Here is a 17,745-nt window from a genome sequence, read left to right as displayed (position 1 = left end):
TGCAGGGGATATTATAGTGAACGGGTTTGTTTGTCTTGTTTCTGCTTCTCGCTGCTGAGATACAGTAAATGAAGTAACATACACCTGGTGAGGGTTTATCATCCGTGGATGGGAAATCTTAAATATAATAGCCATCATAACGACCCACCGAATGATAAATACATAATTGAACAAGGACAGTAATTTCCGTTGTCCAGCGATAAACCTTTATGGGTGATAGAGATCCTCATTATCGTCAACCCCCACCTCCTTCATCTCTCATGAAAATCATCTTGCAGGTTCCACATTAAACTATAAACTGTATGTGGTTAGTAGACCGGAGCTGCTACCTTCTGCTCCCAGTCATCATTCAACCAGGAAATGACCTTTTTTACAATATGTCAACATACAGGAGGGAAAAGCCCCAGAAGCCCAAAGCAGACCAGACAGAGACACTTCAGTGGCCACTCACCCTTCACAATCAATTTACCTACTGAAAACCTCATTTCCTACTGATGCTATCCAATAAACGACTGAATCCTTGAGTCATCGTGTTGAAGATGTGATCATTATAAATTACGCGAGTGCTCTCCAGAAACTAGTCGCCAACGAAACACATTATAGCTAATCCCTTTAAAGCAGCAGTAGGCGATGTTCGAGCAAATGTGATTTTAAAAAGGTTATTTTTATAAAACAGTCGCTATATCCTGACAGTTGTACATGAGACAGGTAACCTGCAAAAACTCATCTTCCTCTGTGTCCTCCGGTGTCCTCCGGTGCTCCTAACGGCATCTGCAAGATTTCACAGACTGGAGGAAAACAAGCAGTCAGAGCTGATCTGAGGTCTGCTGTCCAGCTGCCGTCTCTGAGAGCCAGCTGTCAATCACTCTGAACTCCGACCAAACGGTCAAACTAGGCAGCGCTGATCAAATATGAATCAATATTCTGTTACGTTAATGCCTATTTCTCTCCTCACATGTTCTCAGAATTATCTTGTAGTGCACGGTTTAGCTGGAAAGTTAGAAAGTTTGTGACCCAGCAGCCATGTTGAGATCAAGTTGAGATGGCTTGAAGGAACACCAAGTTCTGGTCACATGACCGGAGCACAGCCAATAGGAACGCTCTCTCTCTCTCTGAAATGACCTGTGATTGGTCAAAGTCTCCCGTCACTGGCTAGATGTTCTAAAGCCTGAAAACAGAGCCATGAGGAGGAGCAGGAGTCTAGTCAGTCTAGTGTTCTCTCAGAACACTTGAATTACAACATGCTGAAAGGTTATTATGTGTGCCACTGGGTGTATAAAATACAAGAAAATAATTAGCAAATATATACTGTACATATTGTGGATGTATAATTCATGAGTAATTTGCAATACAAGTATTAAATAAATAAATCTAAATAAAATAATAATGAAACTGATGAAAAGCCAAACATACCTACAGTACCCATATAGAATATAATGATGCAGGTATAGTTCATTTTAACTTAAGTTATCTAGCAAGTGTTACCTTTTTTCATACAGACATTTAATGGTGTGGCAAAAGTATGTTTACAGGGACAATAAATTCAGTGGATACAGTATAATAAAGGCCTTAAAAACAGACACTGATATGCCAACTGTACATGCTGAAGTCATTGTGAGATAAGCTTCACACTATAAAAACAGACGGTGGATTGCAGTCAACCTGCAGTCATGTTGTGGCCGTTAGCAGATTGTGTTTTTCTTTGAATGTGAAAACGAGGCCTTGGCAGGAAGAATCTGAAGATGGAATGATTCCGGAGCCGAAGACCGGCAGGATCTTTAATAAAGTATTGACAGAAATCTCTTCTCTATTCAAAACAAATCACTCCAGAGGGGAACCTTGTAACTGTGCATGCATAAAGAAAGGGGTAGTACGTGATGGGCGGGTGGATGTCATTGAAGAGCAAGGGAAGCAGGCTATAAATGGATTTCTGATGCTAATGGTGTGTGTAATTCTATTAAGTACGGCGTAATCATTTGTAATTTGTTCAAAATTAATAAAGATACCACATATAGATCTCGTTAGCATGAAGGAAATCTGAAAAGAGTTCTCTATGTCCAATTCCTTCAAATGTAAAGAGACATCCTTTTGACTCTGCCTTTCTCTAGTTTGAGCTTTATTGGAAATGTAAATCTTAAAGACGCTCTAATTAATATGTCAAGTCAATATTATTTGTATAGCCCAAAATCACAAATCACAAATTTGCCTCGGGGGTTTTACAATCTGTACAGGATACGACACCCTCTGTCCTTTACAGCAACCAAAAAAAACCCTTTTAACAGGGATACAAAATGTTAGAAAGCTCAGGAAGAGCAACAGAGGAGGGATCCCCCTTCCGGGAAGGACAGACGTGCTGATAGATGTCGTGTGTTCAGAGTAACAACATAATGAAAATACAACATAGACAATCCATATGACAAAAAATAATACATATAATGGGAACATAATGTGAGAAGGTGGATCCAGGAGGATGTCAAGCAGCTTCCCAGCGTCGCCAAACAGGTAGAGCCAGAGCAACACGACCTCCTCTCCAAGCCAGATAGATAGAGCCAGAGCAACATGACCTCCTCTCCGAGCCAGATAGAAGGAGCCAGAGCAACACAACCTCCTCTCCAAGCCAACCAGATAGAGCCTGAGCAACAAGACCTCCTCTCCAAGCCAGATAGATAGAGCCAGAGCAACACAACCTCCTCTCCCCGCCAGACAGGTAGAGCCAGAGCAACACGACCTCCTCTCCAAGCCAGACAGGTAGAGCCAGAGCAACACGACCTCCTCTCCAAGCCAGACAGGTAGAGCCAGAGCAACACAACCTCCTCTCCACACCAACCAGATAGAGCCAGATCAACACAACCTCTTCTCCACGCCAACCAGATAGATAGGGCCAGAGCAACACAACCTCCTCTCCACGCCAACCAGATAGAGCCAGAGCAACACAACCTCCTCTAGACGCCAACCAGATAGAGCCAGAGCAACACAACCTCCTCTCCACAGCAACCAGATAGAGCCAGAGCAACACAACCTCCTCTCCACGCCAACCAGATAGAGCCAGAGCAACACAACCTCCTCTCCACGCCAACCAGATAGAGCCAGAGCAACACAACCTCCTCTTCAAGCCAGATAGATAGAGCCAGAGCAACACGACCTCCTCTCCATGCCAGATATACATATCTTAACCAGTGAAGGCTGGTCCATGGAGACAGAGATAGTTGCTCCTCTGATAAAAAATATATATAAAATAAAAGAGTAATTAGTTGCAATGAATCATTACCAAATCTCATTATCATTTATAAAATAATGTTTCTGGGATTTTTAAATTCTAATTAAAGGTGATATTATACGTCAGTGTTATCTGATTTCTTTGCAAATAAACACTCAAGCTTACGAGTCCTGTCTGTTCTGACGTAAATTTTTAAAGACTTCAGTCAGTAATACCAATACCGTCTTCAATACGTGTTAAGTTTAAGCGAGGATGAGTTACTGATCCTGGTTCAGTGTATATGTATATTCTATCAGCTCTTAACGGCCACCAGGGTGCAGCTGCACTAACAATGATGACTTACTGAGTGAACAAATGGATGAATGAATGAAATGGGAGTAAGTGGTGCTTCCATATCTAAAAGCCCATTTAAGTCCTACATGAAATGTGGCGTCGCTGAGAAAAAAAAGCATTCATCCTAAACCGGCCGGTAGCCAACAGCAGCTGTAATATCGAATTCATCACCCAGATTGGACGCAGTCTTCTTGGCACGCAGCCTCCTTGGCACGCAGCCTCCTGTATTTCATCCTGACCTGACAGGTCGATACTGCGAAAGCGTCAGGAGCTAAAACAGCGTTCCCTGAGCTTCCTTTAAGAATAAAGAAGAGCTTAAGCACAAAAAGTGGTTGTCAAATACTGTTACAGGAACACTTAGACATTCTGACGCAGGAGGTTTTCTTGTCAATCGAGTTAAAGAACTGCGTCAGCGGTGTGGCGAACGAGGGCCACACCCTCTCTCTCACTCGGTCTGTTCACCGTCGCTGCTGGAGTGCCGGGGAGCTCCTGCGTATATCCCTGTCTGAGTGTGATTGATAACGTCTGGGCTCCGTCCTCTTTGTCATTGCTCACAGAGAGTAACTGGATGGGAACAACGAAGGGAGACCTTGAGTTACGCATGCATAGAAGAATTTATTCAGTTCTCGTGTAATGAGGATTTTTATGACAATAAGGCTGATTTGCAAAAACATGGGGTCAATTTGTGAAGTTTATTCACACTCAGATGTAAATAAAATATTTAGATTTTCCTCTAATTTGAAAGACACGAACCACTTTAATATTATAGGTATATTCAAAAGCGAGTTTTATGTAAACATTTATTTATCAATTTTAAATCCTTCAGATGCTTACTAAGTGAGTTACATAACACACCTGTACACCTGACCATCCAAACCTCCTTAAAAATTAACTTTGCAACTTTTGGAAATGTGTAGAACAACAAGGAAGGACAATAAAAAAACACCTGAAAATGTGTTCAGGGCAGTTTTGTCCTTGTTATGAAAACAGTACAAACACAAATGATTTAGTTTCTTACATAATGATAGAAAATAAATACGGAGATCCAGAGTGTTCAATATGACATAAATACAATTTGTGTTTACAAGTATCAAATTTAAATAATTTAATTTGATAATAATAGATAATAAATAAATAAATAATAATTTAATAAATTAAATAGAAATTATATTCAATAAACTCTGAATAAAAAAAATTATTTAATTATTTCACAATTTCATTATGAAGCATTCAATCTATGCTCATTCATATGGTCATTTATTTCATAATGTCTTATTTATTTAATCACTGTCGAACACTTTAGGTCTCCATGACTAACTAACTAATAAAATAGACAATCAGGTTTATTGGCCAGGCATTGAGTCATACAGGGAATGTGTCTCATGTGAGCTTATAACCAGGACGTTTATAGACATCAGCTAACAAGACAATAAAGATAAGGAATAAACGAGAAGGACAAACAAGCATAACAGATTGCTAATATTTAAAGGCAAGTGAGTATGAAAATAAAGATGATCGAAGATACAGGTTGAATTGTTAAATATATTGGATGCTGGTCTATTGGACTACTGGAAGTTAGTATATAGTAGAGCCAACAGAAGTGGTATTGTAAATAAAATACATGTACATTATATACAGCCTGAATAAAAGTACTTGTATGTAGTTTGTTGTGCTCTTTCTCTCACTGGCCAAACAAAGGAAAAAGCCACATTTTGCGTGGCTTTACACAGACCTCTCCAAAACTACAAACACTTTTGTGTATGTTGAGTTTAGCTTCTATCACTTTGCTGAGTCTGTGTTCACACGCCACTGAATAATCCCTTTATTATTAATTACTAAATACCTGTTCATCACACAGACACAGGAATGAGCAGTAACTTCATTAATCATTTATGAGGGACGGTATGAATATATATATATATATATATATATATATATATATATTACTATACTAATTACTTGCAAAAAAAAAAACCTTAAGTCGTATAAGTCAAGTTATAAATTTTGAATTTTTTTTCTTCCCTATACCGCCTATGCCGCCTATATACCACCTATGTCACCTATGCCGCCTATGCCGCCTATACCACCGCCTAGGGCTGGCTCTGACCGGGGCTGATCGCAGCCACTCTAGACCAGAGGTTCTCAAACCCCTTACAAGATAGAGAATATACTTCATGTTTGTCCCTTGGAATCATTTAACGTAGCCTATTTCTTTTTTTTTTTACACTTCTATAGCCTTAGTTATGTGAAATTACAACGCAAGAGTTACGTACCAGATAGATTTTAGACGTGTATTAAACATATCTGCAGATTATAAGAGTTATAGATTTGTTAGATTAAAACATAAATAATGAATTGTTATACTGTAGCTTTCAGTATATATATATATACATATATATATACTATATATTTGAACAATAAAGCCTTTTGTATATCATGATGATTTAAATCTGAAAACTTGAGACTTTAATAGTTATATGTCTGGTTTTATCATGATTATTACAGTTTCAATCCAGAATAATGGTATGATAGACATTAAAAGGTAAAATGACATAATCAATCAGTACTAACACACTTGAGTGTCGGGAATGCTGAATTGCAATTCACAACAATAAAACATTAGCACAATACATATTATATTGTCACAGCCCGGCTCAAGAACTGTGACAAAAACAGGAGACACACGGGTACACTGAATAAATAAAATGATTTATTAACTATGTAAAAAGTCAAAAGAATGTCTGGGAGGAATCTGAAGAGTCAGTAGTGTAGGGAGTGGATGTGTGAAAATATGCTGCATGGATGTTGTGTTGTAAAAGCAAAGACAAAGAACCAAAAACCAAGTAACAAAGGTAAGATGTGCAAGGAGGTCTGCCAGCCACAGACTGCTGCACACCGGGCCCAGGTGTGTCCGATGCTGCCGATTAGCCTCCTCATCAGGTCTGCAGCCCTGATGAGAGAAAGCAAACACAGTAGAAGATCCAAACACAGAGGCGCCGTCACAATATATAGCTTGAGAAGACCTGGAAATGGAAAGATGGGCATTAGGTTTTATTAAGGTGCAGGCTTGGAGACGTTGCCCGTAGCTGCAGTGGTCGATGGGACAAACCCAGTGGCATCATCTCGCTTGAAGAAAAGAAGAGGAAGAGGAAGAGGAAGAGGAAGAGGAGCAGGAGGAGCAGGAGCAGGGAGGTGAGAAGTGTTTCATGTAAGAAATGAGTGGCAACGAGAGTGTGACCTGCGGAGCCGCCAGTTAGAACTGACGCGTCCCATCTGGACCATCTTGATTAGAATTCCTCTGAAGTGAGCCAGCGATGCTACTGGAAGGCAGTCGACCCTATAAGCAACTTTTAAAAGGTGATTCATTGTGGCGAACTGGATTCCTGCAGATGCCACATCGTGTGACTCATTCTTGCAGCATCTAAGAAAATTAAAGTGTCCTCACAGCCTTCAAACATGAAATTGTATTTTGTGGTCTGTGTGATTTATGTGTGTGTCCAATCGTGAGAGAGGTACACAAAACCTGTTATTGTTTTCCCCACTCCAGCTAGATTTAATTCCCCCACTGCTGCATTCATTCCACTGTCCTATAGATGTACTTGACATTTTTGCAGGCAATAGCTAACTGAAGTTGACTCTGTGAAGCACAGATGACAATAGCACATCGACTTGTTCAAACGCCTCTCACGATGAAAGCAAACCCCACTCCTGATGCTCGACGGCCGAGCGCAGCCACTTCACTTTGCATTGCTTCACTCGAACAAAAGTCACAGCTGGTGGGCGTTTTGGTGTGTTTGAGGGACGCTATCAGATTGTTGATAAATCATTTGTTAAAAACTGTGTGGAGAGTTGTGAACCTAAATCTAAATCTGTGATTGTACACTTGTACATCAGCAGGGGGATCTGTTGAAAAATAACTTTTTTATAATGTTTATTTATTTTTTAAGATATGTATGTGTCTATCTACATCCATAGATAGGTCTGACTAGCAGCCAGGGATCAGCCGGCCTGGCAGTGCAACATACGGCCTACCTATGCTTATACCTGTTGGTCTACAGGACAGTGGCTCCTTATTATATCTGGAAACAGTTCTGGCCACCGTGTGCTCGCCAGCTGGCTCCCTTCCCAGGCCTGGCTCCAGAAAGGAGACGTTGTCCTTGTCCAAAGAACTCTTCCGGAATCGCTCTTAAGTTTTCCAAAAGCTTAAAACAGACCCTAACCCTTACTCTAACCCTAACCCCTAACCCTATCCCCTAATCCCTAACTCTAACCTTAACCCTAACTCTAACCCTAACCCCTGACCCTAACTCTAACCCTAACCCTAACCCTAACCCTAACCCCTAACCCCTAACTCTAACCTTAACCCTAACCCTAACCTCTAGCCCTAACCCTAACCCTAACCCCTAACCCTAACTCTAACCCTAACCCTAACTCTAACCCTAACTCCTAACCCTAACCCTAACTCTAACCCTAACCCCTAGCCCTAACTCTAACCTTAACTCTAACCCCTAACCCTAAGACGTATTGTCCAACCCCATTTAAAGGCAGAAGCATTTGTACCAGTTTTGTTGGCCACATTTGATGACGGGACGAAAGGCCTGCCATCATAGAGAAGGGTGGGATAATGGTGCACACCTTTGGATTGGCCCTAATCAATAATACCAATATTTGTTGGATGTGTTTGTATAATTATTTGGTACACTATCGTTCCTATTTCTAAATATTAAAACCCAACTTTAAACTGAATTGAAATTGAATTCATGGTATTGCTTTGTGTTTTAAATCCTACTGACACTTTAAAAATCAGTGGGTCAAAACTGACCTAATTTGGTTAAGCACCAACGTAATACTGGGTTCATTTGAACCAGTACCGATGGGTAAAAAAAACAACCAGGACAAGGAACCAGATGTTAGTTTTGTTTTTATATTATCATTGGGTTATTTACCAACTAAAATGTTGTATGGCTGCAAACTGTTACAATCTACAGTCACAATATGTTACTGATAATAACACATGCATCCTTTGCAGTTTTGAATGTCACATGTACATTGTTTGGTACAACTAACAATACAATTGTTGCAGCACTGCGTTAACTGTAGGTACAAGGAATCAGGTGAGAACAGGCAAACAGGCGACTGACGGAACAGTAGAAATAATTAGCGACTGGAAAATGTGACTGACTGCTTGGAGAGAGATCTGCCGATGTGGTGGAGTCTGAAACGGGTCTTTATGGCGAGGTTAATCACGATGAGTGGCAGCTGGTAGACTGACTACCGCACATCTGTCTCCACTCCTGTAATTAACACACAGAAGGCCCTCAGCCTGGCCCCTCACCTGGGACTAATTTGACTTGAGACTCAACACCTGCTGTAGGCAAAGCTCTCAATTTACCTGACAATTCACGTTCCATCTACGGTGATGAGCTTTGGGGTACTGACAGAGAATACCGATTCAAGTGGCAGAAATGGGCGTTCAGACATTCAGAAGGAGCTCAAAGTAAAACTGCTCCTCCTTCACATTCTCTGATTAGGACGCCCCCCTCGCCACCTCCTCTGGAGATATAACCCATCGAGTCTGGGAACCCCCCCCCGGGATCCTCAGGAAGAAGTGAAGGACGGGCTGGGGAGAGGGATATCTGGGCTCCCGTACTTTCCTAGTTTGATGCCACTTTGACCAAGATAAGTGTCGGAAAATGGATGGATGCATGAAGAGTGCGAATATGGCTTCAATAGATGGAAAAAGAGAAAATTGTGCAGTTCAATGACACAGCAGGGCCATGGTTACTGTCCTCAGTTGCTAGTATTTCATATATCTCATCATCTTCTTGTAACCTCCCTTCTTATCATACAATAAGAAATGGTTATTTGTTTGTAATAGACAGTTAATGGAGGGAAAATCTTTGACTCACGTTCGAAGGAAAGAAATATGTTATCTGATACCAAGTCCTGTGAAACAAATTTAACATCAGTATCTATTGTGAGGCTTCAACCGTATCTAACACAGTTATCAATATTCCTCTCACAGTCACCAACCCACAAGTGTCCATTATCTACTGTAGGTGTGGAGCCCAGGGGACCGAGTCCATCAGAAAGTCACAGCATCCAAACTTTCAGCAATTCAGCCACAGATAGAAAAATAACAAGTTTTTATCCAAATCCAGATTTGATGCAAAGCTGTTTTTCAAAAGCACAACCAGAAGTTTTCCAGCGTTTCAGAACCTGTGACACATTAACAGAGTAATGGAGGAACTCACTTCGACAGCTTAATTTGAGTTTTAAATGTATTTGAAGATGAAGCTGTGGATATCTGTGGCTCAAACAGAAAAACTGTAGCACATACCGACGATGTGTTTGTATTCCTTTACCTTTTTGAGCAAGTCAGGCAGAGATTCCCCGGCCCTGTTTATATCAACATACACTGAAATTAGCACTTATATTAGCACCATTTGCTGGAGATATTCTCTTCTTTTATTAGCTCTCAGTGACAAGTACCTTTCAGAAAGATAGTCGGCCTCATTCACCAATATCTTCCTAAGTTTTTTCTTAAATGTGTTCTTCAGAAAAGTCTACGTCAGTGTTACGCCCCACCCTCGGGCAGCCCTATTGGGGCGAACAACACTCTAACACACTGACCCAAACCAAACACAGAAGACACCTTTAAAACTCTCAAATCCATAGGATTTATTAACAAGAAAATATGAACAGGACTAAATATCAAGTCCTAAACTGAGAGGCAGCAGAAGCAGCAGTCCCCACACCAGAAGCCTCTCTCTTCTGCTGCTGGCACAGGAGCTTTGAAACACCTCCTTCACAACCTCGTTTAGCAAATGCAGCACACCTGGGCACCTCATTGAGGAGCGCGGCACACCTGGGCACCTCGTTGAGGAGAGCGGCACACCTGGGCACCTCGTTGAGGAGCGCGGCACACCTGGGCACCTGGTTGAGGAGAGCGGCACACCTGGGCACCTCTTTGAGGAGCGCAGCACACCTGGGCACCTCATTGAGGAGCGCAGCACACCTGGGCACCTCGTTGAGGAGAGCAGCACACCTGGGCATCTCGTTGAGGAGCGCAGCACACCTGGGCACCTCGTTGAGGAGAGCAGCATACCTGGGCAACTCGTTGAGGAGCGCAGCACACCTGGGCACCTCGTTGAGGAGAGCAGCACACCTGGGCATCTCGTTGAGGAGCGCAGCACACCTGGGCACCTCGTTGAGGAGTGCAGCACACCTGGGCAGAGCTACTGGAGAGGGAAAAGGGACAACAGCACAGGATACACGTCCAGCCGTTGCCAGATTCATGACGTGTTCCTAATCCACAGAATTGTTCGTACCATTGTTTTTATAATGATGAATCCCATCGTCCTCGTTAGTTGAAGGCGTTTGCCAATCGATCCTAATTAACAAACGCCCTGCCAATCCCCATAAAAGAGCGTGAGAATCAGTCTTTGTGGCCAATCAAATTTCATGGCAACCTGGCCAGTATTTCTCAAGATATCTGAACAAAAGTGTTGGAAAGACCAACATGTCCCTCCTCAGGCTCCTCTAGCAGTAAGGCAGAAGATTAGATCAGCACAGTAAACCATAAACATTCTCACTTCTGTGGTCCTGAAACACGTCATATCTGGAATTGATCTGATATTTGTGTCCCTTCTTGGGCTGGAATTCAATAAACATCTCGGGGATTAAATTGTGGTGAGATTTAATTAGTCTTTTGCTGGGGGAGGGGGTTATTAATGGCCCCTGGTGGCCCCTGGATGCCAGAACCGCAGGAGTAAACCAATCTCTAGTTGTGACTCTCTGCAGGAGACTGATTACACTGGGCACCACCAAAATAAGAGCATCGGTAGATTTATTAAAAAGGGGATGATGTTGGAACCGAGAATGTCCTCCTCAAATGTAAAACATTCAGGGATATAAGGAAGAATTATTTTGAAAATTAAATATGTAATACCAGATTTAAAAGAATTTAATGACCTCTTAAAATAAAAAATACTGCACAGTAGAGGGTTGATGGGAACAAAACACATGATACTATTTATCAGTAAACATTAAAAGAACACATATTATCAGTGTTCTCATCACAATGAGTAAAAAAGGAGGTCTAACAAAAGATGCTACTGAATTGCATTATTGGAATTGTACGATCCAGCTTTGATCTATGTTGGGGACTAAAGCCAGTCCCCAGAATCCTGACTTCTGCTGTTTTAATATTAACTTTCATTTTTCTTTATGTGTCTCTTGTGAGTCCCTCAACTTTATGGAAGTGCAATATTAAGGAAGTGCCCCTTTAATGGGTCCGTCTTTCACTCAGTGGTATGGTCATCAACCTTTGAGACAGTCCTCCAAAAAACAACCAGCTTTGTTTGTGTGATCAAATATAACAATATGTGTTTATGTTTTCCTGACTCATACTGATGTGGACGGTCAATCTTCACCTGAGATGAACAAAAGAATAACTCAATGAGCCCCAGTTGTCCTTACTTGAATATATAAGTTTATTACAACACAACTCACTTTGACCAGAGAAGATCTTGGTACAGCATGCATGGACACAGTCACAGTGTCCCGTGTACATTGGTGAAACCAAACAACCACTAAACAGGCTCAACACAGACGGGCCAACTCCTCAGGTTTAGACTCAGCAGTCTATCTACACCTGAAGGACAAGGGACACTCTCACAGAGGTTAAATTCCTGGGTTCCCCTACCATTCAGCCAGAACTGAAGAAGCTTTTCGGATGAGAAGTGAAACGTCTTCAAGAACCTAAACCAAGTCCATTCGCTGCTGATTTAAACCTTCCTCGAATAGCTATAGAGAACAAACCGTTTTTATACCACGCTGTAAACATGTTTATTTCTGCTGTTGGGGGTTTTAACATGACGGTCGGTGGGGATTGATTCGCTTTTGGAGCCAGATTCTCAAGTGGCCATTTGTGGAGCTGCAGTTTTTGGCACTTTGTGTTGGCTTCATTTTTCAGCCCAGGACGTTGCCGCTTGATGATTGCCCCCTTCTTGCACTTCTTTGTGAACACCGGTATGCACAGGTCTCACACAGCCCTAAACATTTCTGTGAAATAAATTCATAATGCCAAAAGAAATAATATAATTTATCATTACTGTTTGAAACAAGTCCCAGACATTATGACCTTTAGTGGCAGTCTGTCTCAGTGTAATATATATTTGTGTGCGCCGGACAACTGGATAAACAGTGTGCATCCTTTAACCACATATTGTGGCCACATTAACTGCAGCTGCTGCTTTTTAAAATAATTCAAGCACTGTAAGCAGCCTCTGTGACCGTACTGTCTCACAATTAAAGGCGCTGACAAACAACGTTGTCCTGGCGATAGTAGAAACCAGATAGGAAAACTCCTCATTCAGGTCATTTCGGGAGGCCGGGAGGTGTGCGTCTTGTCGTTTCGTTTGGAGGAAGTGTCGCAACCTTTATCTTAATTCAGCAGCAGGTTCTTTCAAATTCTACATAAGAAGGAGCTCTTACCTTCAGCTCGTATCTATCACTGCCATCGGGTTCTCACGCTGGAAAATTAAGTGCACGAGCTCCTGTTGTGAAATATCTGGTGAGCAAATTATACCCATGGAGAAAATGAATATGTGGTAGCCCCTATTTAAATTATCACCTCATCTTTAATTTGCAAAGAGTGAATATGTTACGGTGTACTTCTATCTGTGTCGAGAGTTGGCAAGGGTACCGCATGTATCATTTTAACATCAATAAATTATAACCACATTAATTGCCAGACAGTGTAATTATAGTAAAATGAATTACCTCCCTCCTTCATTTAACAGTGTCTTATATTACGTTACATACAAGGCGAGTCATTACAGTTTGCTAAAATCCATAAATAGGTTTATCTTCTTTGTGGAAGAGGGAAAGAAACAATGTGCTTGTTGGAGATAGTTAATATTTCAACGACTCTGTTTTTATTCGGCATCTTCTCGACAGTTTTAATGGAAATATAAATGGGATGTTTGATGGGATCCCTGTTTACAGTTTACACCGGGGCTTTTCTGACTCCACCGGCTCATGCATTAACTATTGGCACCGTGTTGCTTTGACTCGTCTCTTCCAAGAAATGATCTGCTCTGGATTCATTCCATGCACCCAAATCAACTTACGCTCTAATATATTCATGCATCCCAGAGTCCCATTTGCTGCCGGGTGCCTTGTCGAAGTGAGAGGAGTGTCCACAGTGACTGACTATCCATATGATCGTATATTACCTATGCAGCGATAATGACAGCCAACACCTCGGCAGTCTCTCTGGACTGATGTCCTATTTGTCCACATCGCCCCACATAATCAACATATCTGTTTATCTCAGCGCCCCCAACTTCATCGGCACCCTGCTCTCTCTTTACCTCCCGCTTCTTGCTTCTCAATCCTCCTCCTCCTCCTCCGTGGTAACTCCCTCCCATGGTTCCAACAGCTCCATCACCTCTCTCTCTCTCTCTCTCTCCAGCTTTCTCTCCTCACCTCCCCCCTTCCGTCTGTTAATTGGATGAGCTGTCACAGTTGTGAGGATGATTAAATTCCAGTCCGGAGCGGCTCTGTGGCCACAGAGCGCCCGTTGGTAGAGATAAGTAATAAATGTTAGTGTAGCCACTAGTCACTTCACCGGCGCAGGAAGTTCAACAGGACTTCTTCTCTTTATTCTACGATTTTACAATTTCATTTAAGCAGACGCTTTTGTCCAAAGCGACGTACGTCTGAGAGTTCATACAACACATGCAAGGATCTAGATGGGAGGGAACAACGTGAGAAAGTGGCAACAACAGCTTCAAGTCCGATTGGACGCAGGTGCTGAGAGGCAACGCACATTAACAACATCAGTAACATCCTCAGTGTCATCATCACCAATATCATCGCCATCAACACCATCAGTAGCATCAATGTCATTAGGTGCGGAGGTGTTCATTAAAGAGCTGTTGGGTCTTAAAGGACTCAGACTCCAACACAAACTACAGTGAAGCACCAAAACCTCTTGGTTGTATCTAGTGAAGCTCGTCTGTTAAACCGTGTTGGCCGCGGTCAGAGGACGCGGGGGAGGACGCGGGGGAGACCGTAGCTTTGGTCTCCAGGGCCGGAGTCTCTGCTGTACTCTGCTCCTCTGCTCCTCTGCCTGCCTTTACTCACACACCGCACTCCTTCTCTCTCTCTCTCTCCACCTCTCACGTGCATGCTGCTCACTCCACACTGCAGAAGAGTTAGTTTAGCTCTGAGAATATCTAGTGAATGTACTGTGGACGTTTGTGCAGAAATAACTGCTGCAGCTCCTCCAGACCAACAGAGGTTTCCCGTGTCTTGTGAAGTGACGGGGCTCCGCAGAGAGAAACGTTATCGTCTCCGACCAAAACTCCGGCGTCTCCCCCGTTCCCTCCGGCCGCGGTCGGGAGGCTGAGGCGGGAAAAGCCAACACTATGATCAGCATTGATTCATGGAGAGACCTTGGTCTGGTCAGCTAACATTACTGCCAAGCAGCTGAAATATAGAGTGATATTGTGCTTTTAGCTGACGTGTGTCTCCTCACTGTGTTGAGCGATGCTCCTTCATGTCTATGTAGAGCGAGCACAAGCGCCAGCAACAGGACGCTGACCTTCGTTGACTTAACGGCCACAGGTGAAGCTGTTAACAAGCATTTCTGATTCTTACAAACAGTCCCTTTAAAGGTGGAAAGGGACTCTGCGGATCGAGTGGAGTTCGGTTACTCGTTCCACCACCGGGGACTACAGAGGAGAAGAGACTAGCTAGCAACTTAGGGCCCTGTTGTGATTGGAGTACCAGGCGCCTTTCATTGGTAGAGCGTAGCAGGCGGGAGGGAGTGTAGACCTGGATGAGGGAGTTCAGGTAGGAGGGAGCCGTTTTTGTTGCTGTTTTGTAAGCGAGCAACGGGGTTTTGAGTTTGATGCGAGCGGCGACTTGGAGCCAGTCGAGGGATATGAACAGTGGAGTGACGTGTGCTGTTTCTGGTTGGTTGAAGACTAGTCGCACTGGATCATCTGCAGGGTTTTGAATGTCCCACAACCAGGCATGATGGGTAATTTAGAAAAAAAGAAACACAATCATAATCACAATCATAAATAATAATGAAATATACATAACGCCAAGGTCAAATAGAGCCAGTCATTGCAAAGCATCCTTCAAAAATACTCCAGTTAATGTAAATTGATATTGTTGATATCTTGGATTAATTGGACAAATAGATGGATAACACTTGCCATAGAAGACAGACTGAGGTCCATTCCCACCTCGGGGAAAATATTTGCATTCGTCAGTAGCACATGGGTAAATAAAATGTACTTATTGTTGAACGAATAAAGGCACTTGGGTAAATCAAGCAGTCGTTGAGGCGCGTGGACACTGGACTTGGTGTGGCAGCGTCGTCCTCTATTCATCCTCAACGTACTCTTTAAAAAACAGCTTTTCTAATGGAAATCAGTTGCACCCTCGGGTCACACGCCCTTCTCCTCTTCATTCAGGCTTTGATATGAGAGCTTTGTATACAGTGTGTGGGAACAGACTATACGGTATAACATAAAATATGAAGCAGTAAGAATAGCTCTCGCCAAAGTCAATACAAAAACGATAGAATTACAACGTATACACAGAATAATACAGACCTCAATGCAGTTAAGCATAGAGGCGACGCAAAACCAAGTACGTCATCACAGAGTTCTGTGACTGTTACGTAATCATGTGAGTGTAGAGCTTTCTGTGGCAAGCCGTTTTAAAACAGCTAAGCTTTACTATACGGAATGAACATTAGAGATATCTACGACTACATTGTGACTAGTCGTAATTCTTATTCCAGATTTCTATAACGTCATTACGACTAGTCAGAGTTGTTGTGCATGACGTCGCTCATCAAGGCTTCTCATTGGATATCGGCCCAACAAGCATCTGAACAGTGTCAGCAGAAGCTTTTGCCGACTTGGATAGCTCGGTAAAGTGTGAAAGATATTCACAGATTCAAACTTCCCGGATCAATAACTCATAAGTTGTTAACGGAAGTGATAAAGGAAGTGGTCACTAAATAGCAAACACATGACCAACATGCTGCCCTGTTAATGCTCTGTATAAGGATGATGTCATGTATTTTGTCGTACCTATTGTTGCTGTCGTGAGTCAACGTTGTCTTGTTATGTGTTGGACGCTGCTATTTCACCCTGTCTTGGCTCGGTCTCTCTTGTAAAAGAGGTTTTAATCTTAATGTGACTTCCTAGTTAAATAAAGATTATGATGATGACATTTAGACTATTCATAATTCCAGTTAGAGATATCTACAACGTCATTCTGACTAGTCATAATTTCATTTTAGATATCTAACAAAGGACAACGTAGATATCTTCAACTGAGGGGAATTAAAGATATCTTGAACTGGAATTACGATTAGTCAGAATTAATTTGCGGATATCTGCAATGTGAATTACGGATATCCGCAACTGAGTTGTGGATATCTGTAATAAGATAAGATAAGATAAGAGTAACAGTCACAAGTAACAGAAATTTGTCTTTGACAGGCTCATCAATAAATAGGTAAACACATATAAGTCCCGAGGTATTTGATTGATTGAACCGTTCCACTAGCTGGCCATCGATGCTGAGGGGTTGAAAAAATGGTGATTGTTGTGAGGCCAGTATTTCTCTGCTCCCGCAGCACAGCTCCTTGGTCTTGGTGATGTTGAGCTTTACCGGATATTCCTGACCAGATTATTCACCGCCTGATGGTAATCAGACTACGCTTCGGTGTCAGTCAAATGGGCTACTAAGGCCATATTGTCTGCATACTTTAAAAAGGTCATTCCTTCACTGCTGCAGGAGATGTTGTGAGTGTATGCAGAGAAGAGAATGGGGGATAAAACACAACCTTGGGGGAGCCCAGTGTTTAAAATCAAACTGCTGGATTTAAAACTATTTACCACAACTTGTTGTGTCCTAATGAGGAACCCCATACACATGAAGGGCAAAAGTAGTTTTAATCGTACTAGTCATAATGTTTTTACGGATATCTACAATTAGAGTCTTGCCTGGTCAAAATAGAATTATGGATATCTTGAAGTATGACGTTGTAGATATCTCTAATGAATATCCTGTCAAGCTATTCAATGTTAAAACATGCTTGCCATATGGCCTACAGGTCATATCTGATTTTAAGATGTTAATAGAAGTGTTGCCGC

This window comes from Sebastes umbrosus, chromosome 15, assembly GCF_015220745.1.
Source record: "Sebastes umbrosus isolate fSebUmb1 chromosome 15, fSebUmb1.pri, whole genome shotgun sequence".
In the NCBI taxonomy this organism is placed as follows: Eukaryota; Metazoa; Chordata; class Actinopteri; order Perciformes; family Sebastidae; genus Sebastes; species Sebastes umbrosus.
This window is presented reverse-complemented; position numbering follows the sequence as displayed.